General features: G+C 43.6%; 1 pseudogene; it reads right to left on the reverse strand.

The window, feature by feature from the left end:
- Positions 1–3,302: 3,302 nt before the first annotated feature.
- On the reverse strand, positions 3,303–6,097 carry LOC149345587 (kelch domain-containing protein 3 pseudogene; annotated as a pseudogene).
- Between the last annotated feature and the right edge of the window lie 884 nt (positions 6,098–6,981).

The raw sequence follows: 6,981 nt of genomic DNA on the forward strand, positions 1-6,981 counted from the left end.
AACAAAACAAAGCCTGGAGCGCTCTGCGTCGATATCCCACTGCAGAGAACTTACTTACCTTTAAGAAGGCAAAAGCCAGAGCGCGGTATGTGCGAAGAAGTGCAGAGAAAACCTCTTGGCAGAAATATGTCTCCTCAATAAATAGTTCAATAACATCAAAGAAAATGTGGGAAAAAGTTCGTAAATTTACTGGTGACCATACCCCTTTCACACTTCCTCTCTTGACAGCACCCGGGACACAAACATCTTTAGAAGAACAGGCCAACATATTGGGCGAACATTTTGCTGAGATCTCAAGTTCATCCAACTACACAAACACATTTCAGAAACACAAAGCAATAGCTGAAAAACAAAAATTTCCATCTGGAGCAGGTGTACATGAGGATTATAACCAGCCTCTCACACTACAAGAATTAAATAAAGTATTATCTTCTGGAAAAAAGACAGCACCAGGACCAGACAACGTGCATTACGCTATGCTTGCACATCTCTCCGAGGCTGCTGTAGAGGCACTGTTAAAATTCTTTAATAAAATCTGGATAACTGGAAATATACCTGACTAGTGGAAAAAAGCAGTCATAATACCTTTTCTCAAACCCGGAAAACCACCAACAAGTCCTAGCAGTTACAGACCAATAGCCCTCACCAGCTGCATTGCTAAATCTTTCGAAAGTGTAATAAACATTAGACTAACCTTCGTACTTGAATCTCGACAACTACTAGATAAACACCAATGTGGGTTTAAGAAAACATGCTCCACCACAGATCATCTTGTCCGCCTAGAAAACACCATCCGGGAGGCGTTCATCCACAAGCAGCACTGTATTGGGGTCTTCTTCGACTTGGAGAAGGCCTACGATACTACGTGGAAGTTCGGCATCCTCCGTGACCTAGCAGAGCTAGGTATCCGCGGCAGGATGTTGAACTGCTTGAACGACTTCCTGGCTAACCGCACATTCCGAGTCCGCCTAGGAGCAACTCTCTCCATGACTTTCACCCAAGAGAACGGCGTACCCCAGGGGTGCATTCTAAGCACGACACTCTTCATAGTAAAAATGAATTCCTTAGCTAAAGTAATACCCAAGTCCATAATGTATTCAGTTTATGTAGACGACCTACAAATAGCATGCACGTCCTCTAGCATATCAACCTGTGAGAGACAAATACAAATCACACTAAATAAACTAGGTGCTTGGGCAGACAGAAATGGGTTTAAATTTTCTCCTCAAAAAACAGTAGCTGTTCTTTTTTCATTGCGACGAGGCCTACAGGTCGATCCTAATCTATACCTGAATCACACTGTGCTACCAATTAAACAAGAACACAAATTTTTAGGCCTAACTTTCGACAAGAAACTCACATTTCTACCACACATTAACAACCTTAAAAAGAAAGCTTCTCAAGCCCTCAATATCTTAAAAGTTCTCTCACGGAAGCGGTGGGGGTCCGATAGAGCAAGCCTTTTACAAATATATCGCTCTCTGGTTCGCTCCAAGCTGGACTACGGGTGCATAGTATATGGTTCGGCAAGAGCATCCTACTTAAAAAGATTAGACCCCATTCATAACCTTGGTCTGCGCCTATCATCTGGAGCATACAGAACATCACCAGTAGTTAGCCTTTACGTTGAAACTAATCAAGCCGCTCTTGAGGATCGAAGAATTGCCCTTACATGCACATACGTCTTAAAAATCCGTTCTCTTCCGAAACATCTCTGCCATCCAATTGTCACCAAGTGCCCATCTAAAAGATTATTCATCAACAAACCACACTCTATCAGACCATTACTACTGCGCTTTGAAGATAAATGCGAAGAGCTAACAGTGCTAGATGCCCTACCAAATATTGCACAAAGGAATGAATGTTTGCCACCATGGTACAGCCTGCCTTCAGTATGTGACTTCACAATGACACATTTAGATAAAAAGCAAACGCCACATGAGTACATATTACAGGAATTCTTTGCACTACAAGAAAAGTATGACACCTACATTGAATTTTATACCGATGGCTCAAAAACAGAAAGTCACGTTGGAAGTGCAGTAATCCAGGGAAAAAATAAACAGATAATGCGACTACCAGAATGCGCATCGGTTTTTACTGCTGAGTGTTATGCCATCTTTGTAGCTGTGGAAAAAATAGTAAGAGAGAATATCAAAAATAGCATCATTTACACCGATTCCCTGAGTATGCTTAAAGCACTGCACTCCAGAAATGCAGCTGAACCTATAATAGGAAACATCATACATAGCATAGTTAAAATCACAAAACAAAAGCATAACATTAAATTCTGCTGGGTTCCTAGCCATGTTGGAATTTTAGGTAATGAGAAAGCAGATGTATGCGCTGCACAAGCCCGGAATAGCCAAATAAAGCAAGTGAACATACCGCACAGGGATTGTTTAAAATTTATATACAGTAAACTAAAAAAAAAGTGGCAGGCAGCATGGCAAGAGCACGCAAACAACAAATTACATTCTGTTAAGCCCATTTTAGGGGAATGGCAATCATGTAGGCATCAAGAACGTTTTACCGAAGTTATTTTATGTCGGCTCCGCATTGGACACACCCACCTCACGCACAACTTTCTGCTAACCAAACAAAACACACCTCTCTGTGAAATGTGTGGTGCTGAACTCACAGTGAACCACATTTTAATTTCATGTGTCAAACTAGAAGAACTAAGAAAGAAATATTTTACAACATTTTATAGGGAAAGACTTCCATTACACCCCATGCTACTTTTAGGCGATCGTGCACTGGTTGACATCTCATGTATTTTTAGGTTTCTCGAGGAAGCCAGCGTTTTAAACAAACTCTAAGTATAAAAAGCTTCACCTTTAACAAAACCTCCAACCTTGTGTTTGGCGCATCATAGCCTCAGTTGCTTTTGCGCCATTAAAATCAATATAACTAACTAACTAAGTACCCAAATTCTGTCAAGACTGGCATATATTGAAACAGTATGCAACAAGCAGGTTAGTGTGATTAGAATCTGAAAATAAGGTGCTGAAAGAAAATCGAGGGTTGTGGCATGGATGGGTTTAGGTGCTTGGAGAGCCCGAATAATACTTTGAACACAATGGTTCTGCAGAAAAAAGGAGCTTAGAACTCGTGAAGTGTGCAATGTATTAACTGGCCAAGTGCAAATAGGGGCATGGCTGTTTCATTCCGAGTGTCGAATGCTATCCTCACCTGATAGCAGTGTCCTTGAAAATCTGAATATATAAGTTGCACTTAGCACACCTACAGTCCAGAAGCCGTCTCCAGTGTACACCGACCAACTGTGGACCACATAAAAGTTAGTACAGGAGATTCCTTGCCAGGCAATTGGCTGCTGTCATGGCTCAGATATCCCCCACAATATACTGGGGCAGACCACTAATATTCAGCCCTTTATCTATGACGGCAAGTACACATGGAGTCTTCATTGCAGGTGCAAAGTCAAGGACAGACAAATCAGAATGGCCTCCGAGTGTGAACTCATCCAAGACAAACTTGTCCATATGCTGATGGTTCTCGTGGTTGGTTCTCGAACTCGTACCACCAAAGACAAAGAGCCTGTCACTGACCATGACGCAGCACTGGCTCCTTGCACACGGGCCTGGCCGCTGAATGTTCACCAAGCTCCATCGCGATGTTTCGAGGCTGTACTTCTGCATGTTTCCAAAATGGGTCATTAGGGTCCCGGTGTAGCCGCCGAAGATGTACAGTTCGCCGCTGTAAATACAGGACGAGTGGCTTCGACGGCACATGGGGACCGGGCCAGTTACCTGTGGATACAACCAGCTAGCGGTAACCGTGTCTAGGTAGGCGAGGCAGTTGCAGTAGACCTCGTCAGACTGTTGAGCGGTCTCTGAACAACACTGCGGCTTCCCCACACCTACATGCGGTCACTGATGGCCAACGCAAAGTTGGAACACCGCCACAGTGGCGGCTTGCCCTTGGTGCTCAGATGCTGTCACTGCATGCTCTCCAAGTCGAGGGTGTGCACGTCTTGCGAGAGACGGTACACTTGGAGGCTGCCGAAGACGAACATGTGCTGGCCTATGATGCATGTGGTGATGGTACTTGGCTGCATACCTTTGGTCTCATCCAGATCTTTGTACAGGTGTCAAAGCAGTACAAGGGTTTGCAGTGTCTGTTGTCCTCTCTCCCTCCCCAGAGATCAACACAATCGTCGTAAACGACAGCAGTGTGGCTGTACCTCTTGAAGGGCACGTTGTCAGGGTTCGACTCTGTAGCAGTCTCCACCGCAGGTGTACAGTGTGCAGAACATGGAAGTCAATGAGATTGCGAGTGATGTAGTCCTCACCCGTGGAATGGCCGCCAAACGAGTAGACCTTATCCTCGGCTGCTACCGCCCTTTGGTCACGCAGTGTGGTCCACCCTCCAGTCGCACCGTCCACATCTTTCCGTGACGACTTTCTGCTTGCCGGACAGCTACTGTGCCTTCTGTTTCACTCGACCAGCGAGGCCACGAGCTGGGGCTCAAAATCTCGTGGGCACATCTTCTCCCCAGTAAGCCTTGATGCCAGTGCCAGGTGGTGCAATCCACTCTAAAAAAAAAGGTGTGATCTTAGTCTCTTTATTTATTTATTTATACATACTGCAGCGCAATTATATGCGCTATGGCAGGAGTGGGAAAAACACAAAATGCAAGGTAACAAAATGCAGCAAAATGTACAAAGTGAGCACTACAAAAAAGTTAAAATCACAAACGAAATATCAAACAAGAAAGGAACTGTCAACGACAGGGTAAGAATACACCGCTATTATGCGTCTTCAACGGCAGTTACAAAATTTTGAAATGGACAAGAACGAATGGATTCAGGTAGAGAATTCCAGGCTTCTATCAAACGGGGAAAAAACTGAATTTGAACAAATTGGCATGCGCAAAATATGGTATCAAATTTAGCTCGTGATGACTTCTTCTAGATGATAATGGGGCAAAGTTAATGTAGTGGTTTGCTGAGAGCCTTACTGAGGAATTGACGATACAATGTAAGAATTTTAATGATTCAGTGTGGCGACCGGTTGACAGCGTGGTAAGTCGTTGCGGGGGGTAAGTCACTTGTCACTGAGCTCATACCTTTTTGGGAAAGGTTACGCTGTATTTCTCGGAGGCTAGGTATTTATGCTCTCGCGCGTAGTGTAATGTTTTGCTTCTAATAGCCTAAACTTGCACAGCCATAAGATGAGTAACTTTAAGCCACTTTGGTATAACACTACGCCTTTCTAAGAGGGGTAAGTGTTAGTCTGAGGACAGCATAAATATATCCTAGCATGAAAGGTACAACTTTGCACCTTTAGAAGATAAATTTATGCTATGTCTAGAAGTGCGAAATTATTTTGTCAAAGATTAAGCTTCTACCGTCAAACAGAGCAAAGTTCGCACCTTTGTGGTGCAAGCTTATACCCTCACATGATGGATAAAGAATGCCCTATTGCAAAGGGTATCTATGCACTATTCGGTGCAGGGAGTATTATTACCCTTGTACAGTGTAAACGTGCCCACTGAATACAGGTCTAAAATTGACCCATATGGTATAAGCCGTAGTCTTTCTGGAAGTGCAGGCAGTGTCAAAATGTCGCGAAGAATCTTTCACATGAGATGGTGTGTGTCGTCTTGTGTTCAGGTGCAGGTACTACTGCAGAAAGCACACAATTGATTCATCAAAGAATTGGAGAAAGAAACTTACCGTCATATTTATTTTGCCGCATCCTACACCATATTTCAGCAAAGAGCCTGGCAGTCTTCCATAAAGGTGGGGGCAGCATGCACCATGTAGTTTTCCTGCACAGAGAACAAAACGTAGTAAATTTTGAATCACTCTGGCTACTTTGGCGGCTCCCAGAGGTGAAGGCGACAGGGACACCCGTTAGCACCTTTACCAGATGTCGCATAGTGATGACTGGTGTCCGAAGAGCAGGAAGGCAGTGACAATGTCTTGTAAGCAAAACTCTTCATTTGGGCTCACTTAAGCCTACAAAGAACTGAATGAGTCGGCGGCGAGATGGAAACAAGCGTGCTCGGTGGTCATCGAACCGAATACCTGCCCCTCACATACCCCTCACATGCCACATTTTGCAACATGCTACACCATATCACAGCAATGACCCTGGCAGTCTTCTTCATACAGGTGAGGGCAGTATGTACCATGTATTTGACCTGCACCCAGGAGAAAGCATGTAATAAACTTTGCAACCACAAAGCTGAGTACAACGTGGCCATGGGCTTAGTTAATTGAGGTCTAAAAATGTAAACTGCACAAAAGGCAGGGATAAAGGGAGACGCATGTGAACAATGCCACAAGTGCAAGCTTCTGTTTTTTAATGAGAACCAATATCAGAAAATATATGCAGGAAAAATAAAACTTGTCCTAAATGACAGCTACTTAATCACTCACATATGCTGACATAATCACAAACACACTGGCTTCTCAGGAAAAAATTCATGCTGTGGCCAACAAAACAAAAAAAAACAAGAAACCAGAAAAATCCAGAATATTGTGCCCAGCTACACGGTCAGCTGTAGGCATCCCAGATGCCAGGCTAATGAGAGGATCACGTCGAGGAACAGAAAAACACGTGCACGAAATGGAAGCTACTACAAGGTGAGACGATGAAATGCAATTTAACAAATCCGTCCCTCCATTCTTATGCGTTTAGATCTCCATATTAAGACCGGTTGAAGTTTCATCCAGCACCTGCTAACAATATGCCTCTGGTCTCTGATGCCACTATGTTTTATTTTCTCACAGTGTGAATTTTCTTCCTAAAAGGGAAGTGTAGGTGATTATTTAAGTGTCAATGAGTGAGCTGTAATTTTCAGTGTGTTTGCTTTCTTTGTGCAAATCACCTGTGAATTCATTTCCTATTAGTAAACAGCAGGAAGCTTGTGCCTGTGACCACATTTCTAGGTGCATACCATTGTCGCAGCCTTTTGATATAGTTTAAATATCTGGAGAAAGGCCTGGA

This window comes from Amblyomma mixtum, chromosome 4 (assembly GCF_055824585.1).
Source record: "Amblyomma mixtum isolate Tamu chromosome 4, ASM5582458v1, whole genome shotgun sequence".
Taxonomy (NCBI): domain Eukaryota; kingdom Metazoa; phylum Arthropoda; class Arachnida; order Ixodida; family Ixodidae; genus Amblyomma; species Amblyomma mixtum.